The sequence below is a fragment of the Triticum aestivum genome, chromosome 5B (genome assembly GCF_018294505.1).
Source record: "Triticum aestivum cultivar Chinese Spring chromosome 5B, IWGSC CS RefSeq v2.1, whole genome shotgun sequence".
NCBI classification, from domain to species: Eukaryota; Viridiplantae; Streptophyta; class Magnoliopsida; order Poales; family Poaceae; genus Triticum; species Triticum aestivum.
Window position 1 is genome coordinate 110,638,306 of NC_057807.1, and position 16,374 is coordinate 110,654,679.

The following is a 16,374-nucleotide window of genomic DNA, read 5'->3' on the forward strand; positions in this document are numbered from 1 at the left end:
GAACGGTTACTCTTGTATCATCCCTTGTTGACTTTGGATCTCATGTTACTTTGTGCCTCGATGATCTAGCACTTGTGTGATCATATTCATGTCGGTTGAGTGTTTCTCTTGTTTTCCCCCGTGATTTCCCTTGTGTTCTTCCGCGCGTTCTTCGTGTTCCTCATTGGGATCCTCTCCAAATGTGAAAGATCGGCCCCATAGGGTTCCGCCCTACATCATCTTGGTATCATGAGCCACGTTCATCACGTTTTTGGAGCCCCTACCCCATGTTTTCTAGCTTGATTTTATTGTTTTCATCCTAAATCCGAAAATCCCCACCAAAAATAGCCCCAATTTTTTTTTTGTGATTTGTTGGTGTGATGAAGTTTTGTTGGATTTGATCCACGGATCTACTTTGCATCGAGTGGATCTAGCTTTTCCCCATCTCTCCCGCAATTTCCATCCACAAATTCGTTCGAATTTTGCTCCGGAGTGCCCTTTTTCCCGTGGAGTTCACTGAGTTCGTCCACGATCCAGGAGCCCGGACATCCGACCACTGGCCCGGACATCGGCCCCTGGCAGCAACAACTCCATCCCCCGTGCCACTTTCCGCATAGTTTCGCCAAAATTTGCCCCGATGTCCACGCATACTTCCGCATACCACCACCGCTTTCCACAAGCACCACCACCGCTCACCGCTACCTCCTATGATGATTTTGACACGTTTTGGTCTTTGAGATTTTGGGTTGTGGTTCCCTGTCATATTGTGTTTCGGCTATATAGGTACGGTTCGACGTCAACATCACCACCGCTCATCTCCATCGACTACTCGTCATCGCCAAGGATGGTAACCTCGACGACATCTTTGTCATACCTTGCTATTGCATTGATAACCACATGGCCTTACATTTGCGTAGCTTACCCATCGAGACTAGCCATTGAGTATTGCCGGCAACGTGACTTGTGCACATTAGTGATCATACTCCATAGCATACATACCATACCATAGTGGTGCATATATTAGCATCATCTTTTGTGTCACAAAGTTGTCATCGCATACACAATTTCTATCTTGGTTCGTGAAGTTTTGCATGAGAAAAGAGCTCAAAAGTGAAAGAGACACAAAAGCTTCTAAGCAAAGAGGGAAAGATAAGCAAAGAGCTTATAAGCAAGAACCATAACATCATACTACATTAAGATTGTCATATCCGATCATCTTGGATCATATCACCGAAATACCATACATATAGAATACTTGGGATAGAGGTCGTTGCATTTTTGCCTAGTAGGCTATGCACAAGTTTCGTATCCGTCAATTGTGCAATTGTGCTAGCGTCTCTCGTGTATTGTGCAACAAGAGCATTTTCGTGGATTCCACATTTTGGCTCATTTTTGGTTTGCACAATCCCACTTATCTATTTGTGTGTGTGTTTTCGTGTACCACTACTTTCTTGGTCTACTTGTTGCATTTGCAAATTTATGAATCTTTTCCAACATTATTGAAGCTCACTTACAATTGCATCAAATTTTGTGCCACCATCCTAACCAAGCTCCACCATAAGCTTTTACTTGTGTAGGTGTGAGAACCGACAAGAATTGGTACCAATAGTGCTATTTCATTGTCCGCATTTGAGTGAACTTGATTCATGGTCAACATCGGTCAAGGTACATTTGGTATAAGTTCTTCTGCTTCTCCCACTCACATTTTGCTTAGAATGATGGATAGGCCAAGTACTTCTACCAACCCACTCTTCATCGAGCAAGACAACGACATGTCATCATTCGTCACCAAGAGCCACCTCTTTGGTGCACAACGAGCGTTGCATCAAGAGCAACAAGCGATAATGGACCACATCAACAATCTCGCCACCGACTTGCGACTCTTCGAGCAACGTACAAAGGACTAATTCGACAACAAGCTCGACGCTCACAAGCAAGAGAATGATGCAAGGATGGACGAGATCCACGCCTTGTTGGTGAACCGTCCTCCTTCTACTTCTTCATACTCAGGACAAGCCGCTCAAGTCGAAAATCCAACGACACCTTCTCCGGCTCAAGTACACCGACATCAAACACTCTTCGGCGAGCCGCGTGTCAAGACCGTCATGCATCTCGCAATCCTCTACACGACAAGCATTCACAAGAGCAAGTCGACGAGCAAGTACTTCGTCCTCAACCACACCAAGTTGCTTTTGCACAAGCTCAAGAACGACAATGTCTACATCGCCAAGAGGAAGAAAAAGCACGTCTACATCAAGAGGAACAAGACGCCGAGGCTCAACGCCTTCAACAACAACAACGTGAAGAACAAGCTCTTGAGGCGCAACGTGCCGTTCAAGAATCAAGTCGAGCAATCGCCAACCGCAACTGAGATCGGCGCAATCAAGAGGAAGCACTTCAAGAAGAAATCCAAGAGCGGAACTACCAACCGCGAGTGCAACGTCAAGTTCCTCAAGCTCGACAAGCTCCTCCACAAGATCGTCCACAAGCTCGACAAGCTCCCCCTCAACCTCAAGTTCAACATGAGCAAGAAGACGATGGACTTCCTCCATGCCAAGAGCAACATGAGGATGATTATCCTCCACTTCAAGGGTGTCATCATCATCATCGCCAACAACACAATGAAGAGCAATGCTACGACAAGCTAAAATTCACCATGCCCAAGTTCAATGAAAGCAATGATCCCGAAGAGTACCTCTCATGGGCATTGAAGGTCGACAAAATCTTTCGATTGCACAACTACCAAGAAGAGAAGAAGATCGCTATGGCATCACTTGAGTTCCAAGACTATGTGCTCATATGGTGGGAACAAGTCCTTGAGCGCCGAGAAGCAAGAGGTGAACCCCCAATCACCACTTGGGCTCAAATGAACGATGTCATGCGAGCACGTTTTGTGCCCACCTACTACAACCGCGATCTCTTCAAGAAGCTCCAACTACTCAAGCAAGGAACAAAGAGTGTTGAAGAATACTACAAGGAAATGGAGATAGCCATGATTCGAGCCAATGTCACGGAAGATGATGAGCAAACTATGGCACGCTTCTTGAATGGCCTCAATCATCCCATCAAGAAGATCGCCGACTTCCAACCCTACTCCAACCTCATCGAGCTCGTGCATCAAGCTACCAAGGTGGAACACCAAGTGCAAGATGACTTCAAGTATGCCAAGTACTCATCCAAGAACTACGGCTTCTCCAACAACCAAGCTTCTACGACTCCTCCAACTTCTACCTCAACCAAGCCATCTACAAGCAATGATGACAAGTCAAGTTACAAGAAAACTTCGACAAGCTCAAGTTGTCTTCCTCCTACTACAAGCAACTTCAAGCCGCGCGCTTCATCATCTACTCCGACTAATGAGACTGCCAAGACAAACTCCTTCAAGTGTTTCACTTGCGGCGGCCGAGGCCACAAGTCATACGAATGCACAAACAAGCGCACCATGATCCTCAATGATGATGGAACCTGTGGCTCCATGAGTGACGAGGAGATGGAAGCCCTTGAGCAAGTGGCCATGCACCAGCGAGTGAACGAGGATGAAGATGATCAAGTCTTTTGTGATGAGGATTCGAGCCCAGCTCTTGTTGTCTCCAAAGTCTTGACTCTTCAACATCAATAAGAAGAAGACCAATGATGCCACATCTTCCACACAAAGGCCGGCATCAATGGAAGGTCCGTCAAGGTCATCATCGATGGAGGTAGTTGTCACAACTTGGCAAGTGAAGAACTATGCTCCAAGCTACAATTGGTCAAGATGAAGCACCCGCACCCCTACAAAGTCCAATGGCTAAGTGACTCCGGCACTATACGAGTTGAACATACGGTCCAAGTCTCCTTCAAAATTGGTGCATATGAGGACACTTTGGAGTGTGATGTCGTCTCAATGTCCATTTGCCACCTCCTTCTTGGTCGACCATGGAAATTCGACCGCGGTGTCATCCACAATGGGCGTACCAATCACTATAGCTTCAAGATGAAAGGAAAGGAGTATGTGCTACGACCTATGTCTCCTAGTCAAGTGATTGCCGACAAGCAAGCCACCCATCATGGAGAGAAGAGTGATAAAGTGATCCACCAAAAAGTGAGTGAGAGCCACAAGCCAAACTTGAGCGCCTCTTCGCCTAGAGAGAAAAACCTAGTCCTATTTGCCACCCAAAGTGAGATGAGAGAAGTGTGTGAGAACCCATCGAGTGTTATGCACTTTGTCCTTGTGTGCAAGGATGGGGACTCAAAAACTAACACCTCTCACGATCTACCTTTAGTGTTTCAATCTCTTTTGCAGGAATTCCAGGATGTTTTCCCCGATGAGCTACCTCCGGGACTACCTCCTCTACGAGGCATTGAGAATCAAATCAACCTCATCCCTGGAGCGCCCCTACCAAACAAAGCTCCATACCGCGTCAACCCCGAAGAAACTAATGAGATCCAACGGCAAGTATAACAACTAATCGACAACGGTCATGTACGTGAAAGCTTAAGCCCTTGTGCCGTTCCCGTTATACTTGTGCCCAAGCAAGACGATAGTTTTTGCATGTGCTCCGATTGTAGACCTATCGATGCTATTACCGTTCGTTATAGGCATCCCATTCCTCGCTTAGATGATATGCTTGATGAACTTAGCGGTGACACCATTTTCTCAAAAATTGATCTTAAAAGTGGTTATTATCAAATCCGCATAAAACAAGGTGATGAATGGAAAACCGCTTTCAAAACCAAATTTGGCTTGTATGAGTGGTTGGTTATGCCTATGGGTTTATCGGAAGCTCCCGGAACTTTCATGCGTCTTATGCATTTTGTGCTTCGACCTTATATTGGAGTGTTTGTTGTGGTTTACTTTGATGATATTCTTGTGTTTATCAAATCAATGAAAGAGCATCTCAAGCATGTTAGGGCTGTTTTGCAAACGCTTCGCAAGGAACGTCTATATGCCAACATGAAAAAGTGCACGTTTGGTGTTGATAAGCTCGTTTTCTTGGGTTTTGTCGTTTCTTCCAAGGGTGTCCATGTTGATGAATCTAAAATTGAAGCAATTAAAACTTGACCCCAACCCACCAATTTGCAACAAGTGTGTATCTTTCTTGGCCTTGCGGGTTTTTATCGTCGCTTTGTGATAGATTTTAGCACTATTGCCGCTCCTTTGCATGCCTTGAGTAAGAAGAATGCTCCTTTTGTTTGGGGATCTTTGCAATCCACTGCTTTTGATGAGCTCAAGTCCTTGCTTACTCATGCTCCGATTATTTCTTTGCCCAACTTTGACAAAACTTTTGAGGTTCATTGTGATGCAAGTGGTACCGGAATTGGCGGATTTTTGATGCAAAGAAAAATGAGCCATTGCATATTTTAGTGAAAAACTCTCTGGTGCTCAACTTAACTATCCCATTTATGACAAAGAATTGTATGCTTTAGTGTGTGTGCTACATGTTTGGGAACATTATCTTAGACCTCATGAGTTTGTCATCCATACCGGTCATGAAACGCTTAAGTACTTAAAAGGTCAAACTATGTTGAACAAGCGTCATGCCAAATGGAGTGAATTCATTGAATCTTTCCCCTATGTGATCAAGTACATTAAGGGTAAGGAAAATGTAGTTGCAGATGCACTTTCACGCATATGCACGCTTGTCACTAAACTTGAGTTGAATGTTATTGGCTTTGAGCACATAAAATACTTGTATGCTAATTATCCATCTTTTGCTATTCCTTATGCTCAATGTTTGAAGCATACATCTTGGGAACGATATTATGTCAAGGATGCTTATCTTATGAGAGCTAATAAACTTTGCATTCCCGAGTCTTCTCTTTGTTTGCTCCTTTTGCAAGAGGCTCATGGAGGCGGACTCATGGGACACTTCAAACGCGACAAGACATTCGCCACGCTCTCCAAGAACTACTTTTGGCCCAAGATGTTCTGCGACGTCTCATGCTTCACCAATCGATGCTCTACATGTCGCAAAGCTAAGTCTAAAGCTCAATCCCATGGTCTTTACATGCCTCTTCCTATTACTTATCAACCTTGGGAAGACATTAGCATGGATTTTGTACTTGGTTTGCCTAGAACTCAAAATGGAAAGGATTCCGTGTTTGTCGTTGCAGACCAATTTTCTAAGATGGCACATTTCATTCCTTGCAACAAGATAGACGATGCTTCACGCGTTGAAAATCTCTTTTGTAGGGAAATCTTGCGCCTCCATGGAGTACCAAAGACAGTCGTGTCCGACCGCGACATCAAGTTTTGGAAGACGCTATGCGCCAAGCTCGGTATCAAGATCTTATTCTCGTCCGCATACCATCCTCAAACCGACGGCCAAACGAAGGTGACGAACCATACACTCTCCACTCTACTTCATGTGTTGATCAAGAAGAACATCAAGGAGTGGGAGGAGTGTCTACCCATCGCCGAGTACGCCTACAACCGTGCAAGACATTCGACTACCAGCAAGTCCCCCTTTGAGGTCGTCTACGGCTTCAACCCGTTGTTCCCATTGGACATTCTACCTCTTCCACTACAAGAGCGCACCAACATGGATGTGAATGCACGCGCAAGCTACATCAAGAAGATGCATGAGGATACAAGGCACACCATCGAGCGCCAAGTACAACGACTCGCAACCAAGCTCAACGTCAACAAGCAACCCATGATATTCAACATTGGAGATCTTGTGTGGCTACACCTTCGCAAGGAACGCTTCCCCAACGAACGCAGGTCCAAACTTATACCTCGAGCCAATGGACCCTTTAAGGTGCTAGCACGCTACAACAACAACACTTACAAGATCGATCTCCCACGAGACAAGTACAACGTGAGGGACATCTTCAGTGTCACCGATCTCTCCCCGTACCATGGTGATGAGGATTTCGATCCGAGACCGGATCTTTCCCAAGGGAGGGGAGATGATGCGGAGCATCCTTCGGTCATCCCCATGGATCTACCATCGTCTAACCAAGCACCAAGAGGACCCATGACAAGAGCAAGAGCTAGAGCTCTCGAGACCGAGGTGACTTCTCTCCTTAGTGATATCTCATATGATCCTCTCTAGACATGGCTACTACCTAAGTCCGGAATGTTGTGCATGATTAGGTACCAAGAGGACCCTCCCGAGGATGCACATGAAGATGATCAAGCCACCAAGTCCATGGAAGAAGAGAACCAACGAAAGAAGGCGAGAACAGCTTCGAGGCACCGAAAATCCGACCATGGCCCCGGACATCCGCCCCCTGGAGATCTACACCACAGCCAGGAGTCTGCAACAGAAGCTACAGGGCCCGGACATTCGGTGTCCAGCCCGGACATCCGGCCCTCCGCCCCGGAAATCTGGCCTACAGCCCGGACATCCGAACACGCCGTCCAGGGAGCACAGAAGTCTGCCCCGACAGCCCGGACATCCGACCGTCGCCCCAGACATCCGGCGCCTCCCGAAGCCCCGGACATCCGGCCCCTCCGCCCAGACATCTGGCCCCGTCCATCCAGAGAGCAGCAAGGCCAACTCCAACAACTCAGACATCCGGCCCGACAGCTCTTTTCTGGTGCTGTTGCTGGGGAGGTGAGTGGTTGAAGGTATAAAACTACAAAAGATGGAATTGAGTTTGACTCATACGCTTCATCTTTTTAATATCTTTCGTGAGAATGATGGAAAGGGAAATTGTGCTCAAGTGCTAGAAGAAGAAGTCTATAAAATGTTTGGTACTAGATCTTTGTATGACGAGCATGATTTCAATGTTGTTAGTATGAATTCTTTGAATATCCATGATGCTAATGATATGCAAAGCCACAAGCTTGGGGAAGCTATGTTTGATGAAGATGATATTTTTGTCCCCCAAGTTTTGATGAGCAAATTTATTATGATGAAAGCATGCCTCCTATTTATGATGATTATTGTGATGATACGTGTGCCATAAAGAAAAAACGTCCTTATGTGGAGAGTAGTAAAATTTGTATGCATGTAGATCATGAAAATAATGCTTTAGGTGCTGGTTATATTGTTGAATTCATTCATGATGCTACTGAAAATTATTATGAGGGAGGAACATATGCTTGTAGGAATTGCAGTAATATCAAGTTTCCTCTCTATATGTTGAAAATCTTGAAGATATGCTTGTTTTACCTTCCTATGCTAGTTGATTGTCGTTCCCATAGGTTCTTTGCTCACAAAATCCCTATGCATAGGAAGTGGTTTAGGATTAAATGTGCTAGTCATATGCTTCATGATGCTCCCGTTATGTTTCAATTCTTATCTTTTATGTGAGCATTATTGTCATCATCCTGCCTAGCTAGAAAGGCATTAAAGAAAAGCGCTTGTTGGGAGACAACCCAATATTTAACCTTACTGTTTTAGTGTGTCCACATGATTATGCTACTGTAGTAATCATGTTTTATAGCTTTTGTTTCAATAAAGTGCTAAGTAAGACCTTTAGGATAGCTTACGGTGATAGTTGTCTTGATCCTGCTGAAAATCAGAAACTCTTGCGCCCAGTAAATTAGTTTTGATAATTCACAGAAACGTGATTTTGATATGATTATTTTTGCTCTGGATTGGTACACAAATTTATTAGTACTTCCTAATTTGGTAGAATGTTTGGAGTTCCATAAGTATACGTTTGATACAGATTACTACAGACTGTTCTATTTTTGACAGATTATGTTTTCTATGTGTTGTTTGCTTATTTTGATGAATCTATGGGTAGTATCGGAGGGTATGAACCATAGACAAGTTTGAATACAGTATATATTACAACAATATGAATTTAGAATGAGTTCATTACAGTACCTAAGTGGTGGTTTTATTTTCTTATACTAACGGAGCTTACAAGTTTTCTGTTGAGTTTTGTGTTGTGAAGTTTTCAAGTTTTGGGTAAAGATTGTATGGACTATGGAATAAGGAGTGGCAAGAGCCTAAGCTTGGGGATGACCAAGGCAACCCAAGGTAATATTCAAGGACAAACAAGAGCCTAAGCTTGGGGATGCCCCGGATGGCATCCCCTCTTTCGTCTTCGTTCATCGGTAACTTTACTTGGAGCTATATTTTTGTTCACCACATGATATGTGTTTTGCTTGGAGCGTCATGTCATTTTGTTTTGTTTTGCTTGCTGTTTGAATAAAATACCAAGATATTAAATTCTTAAATGTTAGAGAGTCTTTACATAGTTGCATAATTATTCGACTACTCATTGATCTTCACTTATATCTTTCTGAGTAGTTTGTCATTTGCTCTAGTGCTTCACTTATATCTTTTAGAGCACAACGGTAGTTTTATTTTAAAGAAATACATGAACTCTCATGCTTCACTTATATTATTTTGAGAGTCTCTTAGAACATCATGGTATTTGCTATGTTATAAAATTGGTCCTAGATTGATGGGCATCCAAGGTGGGTATAATAAAAACTATCATAGAAAGTGAATTGGATGCTATGATCAATTTGATGCTTGATAATTGTTTTGAGATATAGAGGTGGTGATATTAGAGTCATGCTAGTTTGGTGATTATGAATTTAAAGAATACTTTCGTTGAAGTTTGTGATTCCCATAGCATGCACGTATGGTGAACCGCTTTGTGATGAAGTTGGAGCACAATTTTATTTATTGATTGTCTTCCTTATGAGTGGCGGTCGGGGATGAGCGATGGTATTTTCCTACCAATCTATCCCCCTAGGAGCATGCGTGTAGTGCTTGGTTTTTGATGACTTGTAGATTTTTGCAATAAGTATATGAGTTCTTTATGACTAATGTCGAGTCCATGGATTATACGCACTCTTACCCTTCCATAATTGCTAGCCTCTTCGGTACCGTGCATTGCCCTTTCTCACCTTGAGAGTTGGTGCAAACTTCGCCGGTGCATCCAAACCCCGTGATACGATACGCTCTATCACGCATAAACCTCCTTATATCTTCCTCAAAACAGCCACCATACCTACCTATTATGGCATTTCCATAGCCATTCCGAGATATATTGCCATGCAACTTTCCACCATTCCATTTATCATGACACACATCATCATTGTCATATTGCCTTGCATGATCATGTAGTTGACATCGTATCAAAGCCACCTTCATAATTTCATACATGTCACTCTTGATTCATTTCCCATCCCGGTACACTGCCGGAGGCATTCATATAGAGTCATATCTTGTTCCAGTTTTGAGTTGCAATTCATGAGTTGTAAATAAATAGAAGTGTGGTGATCATCATTATTAGAGCATTGTCCCCAAATAAAAAAAAGAAAGGCCAAAAAGAAAAAAAGTCCAAAGAAAAAATAGAAAAAAAGAAAGGCCAAAAGAAAAAAGAAAGGCCCAAAAATAAAAAAGAAAAAAAAGAAAAAAAAGAAAAAAAGGGGGCAATGTTACTATCCTTTTCCACACTTGTGCTTCAAAGTAGCACCATGTTCTTCATATAGAAAGTCTTTTATATTGTCACTTTCATATACTAGTAGGAATTTTTCATTATAGAACTTGGCTTGTATATTCCTACGATGAGCTTCCTCAAAATGCCCTAGGTCTTCGTGAGCAAGCAAGTTGGATGAACACCCACTAGTTTCTTTTGTTGAGCTTTCATACATTTATAGCTCTAGTGCATCCGTTGCATGGCAATCCTTACTCCTCATGTTGACATCAATTGATGGGCATCTCCATAGCCCGTTGATTATCCTCGTCAATGTGAGACTTTCTCTTTTTTTTGGTCTTCTCCACACAACCTCCATCATCATATTCTACTCCACCCATAGTGCTATATCCATGGCTCACGCTCATGTATTGCATGAAAGTTGAAAAAAGTTTGACATTACTATTGTGACGCCCCCGATTCAATCGTACACTAATCATACACGCAAACGTGTACGATCAAGATCAGGGACTCACGGGAAGATATCACAACACAACTCTACAAATAAAATAAGTCATACAAGCATCATAATACAAGCCAGGGGCCTCGAGGGCTCTAATACAAGTGTTCGATCAAAGACGAGTCGGCGGAAGCAACAATATCTGAGTACAGACATAAGTTTAAACAAGTTTGCCTTAAGAAGGCTAGCACAAACTGGGATACAGATCGAAAGAGGCGCATGCCTCCTGCCTGGGCTCCTCCTAACTACTCCTGGTCATCATCAGCGGGCTGCACGTAGTAGTAGGCACCTCCGGTGTAGTAGGAGTCGTCGTCGACGGTGGCATCTGGCTCCTGGACTCCAGCATCTGGTTGCGACAACCAGAAAGAAAGGAAAGGGGGAAAAGGGGGGAGAAAGCAACCGTGAGTACTCATCCAAAGTACTCGCAAGCAAGGAACTACACTACATATGCATGGGTATATGTGTAAGGAGGCCATATCAGTGGACTGAACTGCAGAATGCCAGAACAAGAGGGGGATAGCTAGTCCTATCAAAGACTACGCTTCTGGCAGCCTCCGTCTTGTAGTATGTAGAAGAGAGTAGATTGAAGTCCTCCAAGTAGCATCTCCAAGTAGCATCTCCAGTAGCATCGCATAGCATAATCCTACCTGGCGACCCTCCCCTCGTTGCCCTGTGGAAAAGCGATCACCGGGTTGTCTGTGGAACTTGGAAGGGTGTGTTTTATTAAGTATCCGGTTCTAGTTGTCATAAGGTCAAGGTACAACTCCAAGTCGTCCTGTTACCGAAGATCACGGCTATTCGAATAGATTAACTTCCCTGCAGGGGTGCACCACATAACCCAACACGCTCGATCCCATTTGGCCGGACACACTTTCCTGGGTCATGCCCGGCCTCGGAAGATCAACACGTCGCAGCCCCACCTAGGCACAACAGAGAGGTCAGCACGCCGGTCTAAATCTAAGCGCACAGGGGTCTGGGCCCATCGCCCTTAGCACACATGCACGTTGCGTGGGCGGCCGGAAGCAGAACTAGCCCCCTTAATACAAGAGCAGGCTTACGTTCCAATCCGGCGCGCGCCGCTTAGTTGTTGACGTCACGAAGGCTTCGGCTGATACCATGACGCCGAGTGCCCATAACTGTTCCTGCGTAGTTGGTTAGTGCGTATAGGCCAGTAGCTAGACTCAGATCAAATACCAAGATCTCGTTAAGCGTGTTAAGTATTCGCGAACACCGAACAGGGCCAGGCCCACCTGTCTCCTAGGTGGTCTCAACCTGCCCTGTCGCTCCGCCACAAAGTAATAGTCGGGGGCCGTCGGGAACCCAGGCCCACCTCTACCGGGATGGAGCCACCCGTCCTTTCAGCCCCCTCATCAGAATCACTTGCGGGTACTCATCGAGCTGACCCGACTTTAGTCACCATCGAGTTTGAGATTACTATAGTATGAAACAATTGCTTGGCTTGTTATCGGGGTTGTGCAAGATGAGAGCATTTCTGTGTGACGAAAATGAAGCATGACCAAACTATATGATGTTGTAGGGATGAACTTTCTTTAGCCATGTTATTTTGAGAAGACATGATTGCTTTGATTAGTATGCTTGAAGTATTACTATTTCTTATGTCAATATGAACTTTTATTTTGAATCATTTGGATCTAAACATTCATGCCACAATAAAGAAAATTACATTGAGAATTATGCTAGGTAGCATTCCACATCAAAAATTCTGTTTTTATCATTTACCTACTCGAGGACGAGCAGTAATTAAGCTTGGGGATGCTTGATACGTCTCCAACGTATCTATAATTTTTGATTGTTCCATGCTATTATATTACTTGTTTTGGATGTTTATGGGCTTTACTATACACTTTTATATCATTTTTGGGACTAACCTATTAACCTAGAGTCCAGTGCCAGTTTATGTTTTTTCCTTGTTTTTGAGTTTAACAGAAAAGGAATACCAAACTGAGTCCAATTGACATGCCAATTTTTGACGATTTTTTGTGGACCAAAAGAAGCCCCTGGAGTGAAAGAGTTGGGCCAGGGGAGTCCCGGGCTGCCCATGAGGGTGGGGCACACGCCCACTCCACCTGGGCGCGCCCCCTGCCTCGTGGACAGCCCGGAAACCCCCTCGACGTGAGACCTACGCCAAAAAATCCTATAAATACTGAAACCTCCAGAAAATAACCTAGATCAGGAGTTCCGCTGCCGCAAGCCTCTGTAGCCACCAAAAACCAATTGGAACCCTGTTCCGGCACCTTGCCGGAGGGGGGATCCCTCACCGGTGGCCATCTTCATCATCCCGGTGCTCTTCATGACGAGGAGGGAGTAGTTCACCCTCGCAGCTGAGGGTATGTACCAGTAGCTATGTGTTTGATCTCTCTCTCTCTCTCTCTCTCTCTCTCGTGTTCTTGACTTCGCACAATCTTGATGTATCGCGAGCTTTGCTACTATAGTTGGATCTTATGATGTTTCTCCCCCTCTACTCTCTTTTAATGGATTGAGTTTTCCCTTTGAAGTTGTCTTGTCGGATTGAGTCTTTAAGGAGAACACTTGATGTATGTCTTGCGGTGCTTATGTGTGGTGACAATGGGATATTCATGTGATCCACTTGATGTATGTTTTGGTGATCAACTTTCGGGTTCAATAAACCTATGCATAGGGGTTGGCACACGTTTTCGTCTTGACTCTCTGGTAGAAACTTTGGGGCACTCTTTGAAGTTCTTTGTGTTGGTTGAATAGATGAATCTGAGATTGTGTGATGCATATCGTATAATCATGCCCACAGATACTTGAGGTGACATTGGAGTATCTAGGTGACATTAGGGTTTTGGTTGATTTGTGTCTTAAGGTATTATTCTAGTACGAACTCTATGATAGATTGAACGGAAAGAATAGCTTTGTGTTATTTTACTACAAATTCTTGAATAGATCGATCAGAAAGGATAACTTTGAGGTGGTTTCGTACCCTACAATAATATCTTTGTTTGTTCTCCGCTATTAGTGACTTTGGAGTGACTCTTTGTTGCATGTTGAGGGATAGTTATATGACCCAATTATGTTATTATTGTTGAGAGAACTTGCACTAGCGAAAGTATGAACCCTAGGCCTTGTTTCCTACCATTGCAATACCGTTTACGCTCACTTTTATAATTAGTTACCTTGCTGTTTTTATATTTTCAGATTACAAAAACCTATATCTACTATCCATATTGCACTTGTATCACCATCTCTTCGCCGAACTAGTGCACCTATACAATTTACCATTGTATTGGGTGTGTTGGGGACACACGAGACTCTTTGTTATTTGGTTACAAGGTTGCTTGAGAGAGACCATCTTCATCCTACGCCTCCCATGGATTGATAAACCTTAGGTCATCCACTTGAGGGAAATTTTCTACTGTCCTACAAGCCTCTACACTTGGAGGCCCAACAACGTCTACAAGAAGAAGGTTGTGTAGTAGAGATCAACAACCCAGACATCCGGCCCCTCGCGAGTGCCCGGACATCCGGCTCCTCGCGAGTTCCCGGACATCCGGCCCGACGCCCAGACATCTGGTCCCCTCCTGCCTGCGTGCAGCGCCTCCGGGCCGTGGCCCATGTACCCCTTTGCCCTGTAGACTATATATACTCCCCCTCCACCTATGTTCTACGGTTAGCATTGGTTTAGCTCATTTGAGATAGAGCATTGCTCATCTGTACCAGATCTACTCCTTGTGCGGGACCGCACCTCTTCGGAGAACATCCACCCGGATTCAAGACCTCCATCCGGAGAACACAATCAAGACCTCCTCACGGAGAAGAACGGTTACTCTTGTATCATCCCTTGTTAACTTTGGATCTCGTGTTACTTTGTGCCTCGATGATCTAGCACTTGTGTGATCATATTCGTGTCGGTTGAGTGTTTCTCTTGTTTTCCCCCATGATTTCCCTTGTGTTCTTCCGTACGTTCTTCGTGTTCCTCGTAGGGATCCTCTCCAAACGTGAAAGATCGGCCCCATAGGGTTCCACCCTACATCATCTTCCCTTTATCCTTTAAGGGAAAGGCATTTACATGGCATAGTATGTGATGATATTGGAGTGTGGGACCAGAATCGATTGAAATTGGAATTTCATCAAAAATATTATCCTAGGCATCTAGTTCATCATGATTGGAATTATATATATAATTTTTGGCCTCATGAAGGATAAAGTATCACTCAAGCTTGGGGGATGCTTAAGTCAATGATGTATTCATGCCCCAATCATGAGCTCTCAATAGAAATAACTATTCACAGTTTTTATACTCGGCTTTCTCGTAATGATCAATCCATGCTCGATACTTCTTGTACTGGTTCTTTTATGAAGAAGACTATTGAATTCAGATGGGATATTTTGGAAAGAATTAAACGCAACTCAGAAGATTGGAAGCTCGACAAAGGTAAGGAGTCATGTATAAAGCTCAAGTTTGATTGTGCTAAAACTTTTATGGATACCGATGCTTTTCATAATTTTAGCACTAAATATGGACTTGACTCAGAGATAGTAGCTTCTTTTTGTGAATCTTTTGCTACTCAAGTTGATCTCCCTAAGGAGAAGTGGTTCAAATATCATCTTCCCATTGAAGTAAAAATAGTAGAACCCATTGCTTATATAGAGAAATCCCCTTTTCCCGTAAGGATAAAAGAACATGCTAAAGCTTCAGCTGTGGTTCGCAAAAGTATACAAGATCGCCTACACCCCCTGAACAAATTAAATTTGAACCTAATATTGCTATGGTTAAAGATCTCTTGGTTGAAAATATGGATGGGCATGTTATTTATTTCTGCAAAGAAGCTACTAGAATTGCTAAACACTATGAAAAAGATAAAAATAGACCCGTTGTTGGCATGCCTGCTGTCTCTGTTAAAATAGAAGATCATTGTTATCATGACTTATGTGATTTGGGTGCAGTGTTAGTGCTATCCCATTTACTCTTTATCGAGAAATTATGAATGATATTGCACCTGCAAAAATAAAAGGTATTGATGTTACTATTAAGTTTGTGAATAGAGATACCATTTCAGCGCTTGGGATTGTTAGAGATGCTGAAGTCTTGTGTGAGAAAATAAAATACCCTATTGATTTTCTAGTTCTTGTTTCTCCACAAGATGATTTTTGTCCCGTAATATTTGATAGACCTTTCTTGAACACTGTTAATGCTAAGATTGATTGCGGTACAGAAAGCGTCAGTGTTAACTTTGGTGATGTGCCTCATGAGTTTAATTTATCTAAGTTTCGTAGACAACCTCATGATAAAGAATTGCCTAGTAAAGATGAAATAATTTGTATTGCTTCTATTGTCGTACCTCCAACCGATACATTAGAACAATATTTGTTGGATCATGAAAATGACATGCATATGAATGAAAGAAATGAAATAGATGAGATATTCTTTAAACAAAGGCCTACATTGAAACACAATTTTCCTGTTGAGACTCTTGGAGATCCTCTTCTACCCAAGAGTGATGCTGTGTTTGAGCTTAAACAATTACCTGTTACTTTGAAATAAGCTTATCTTGATGAAAAGAAGATATATCCTGTTA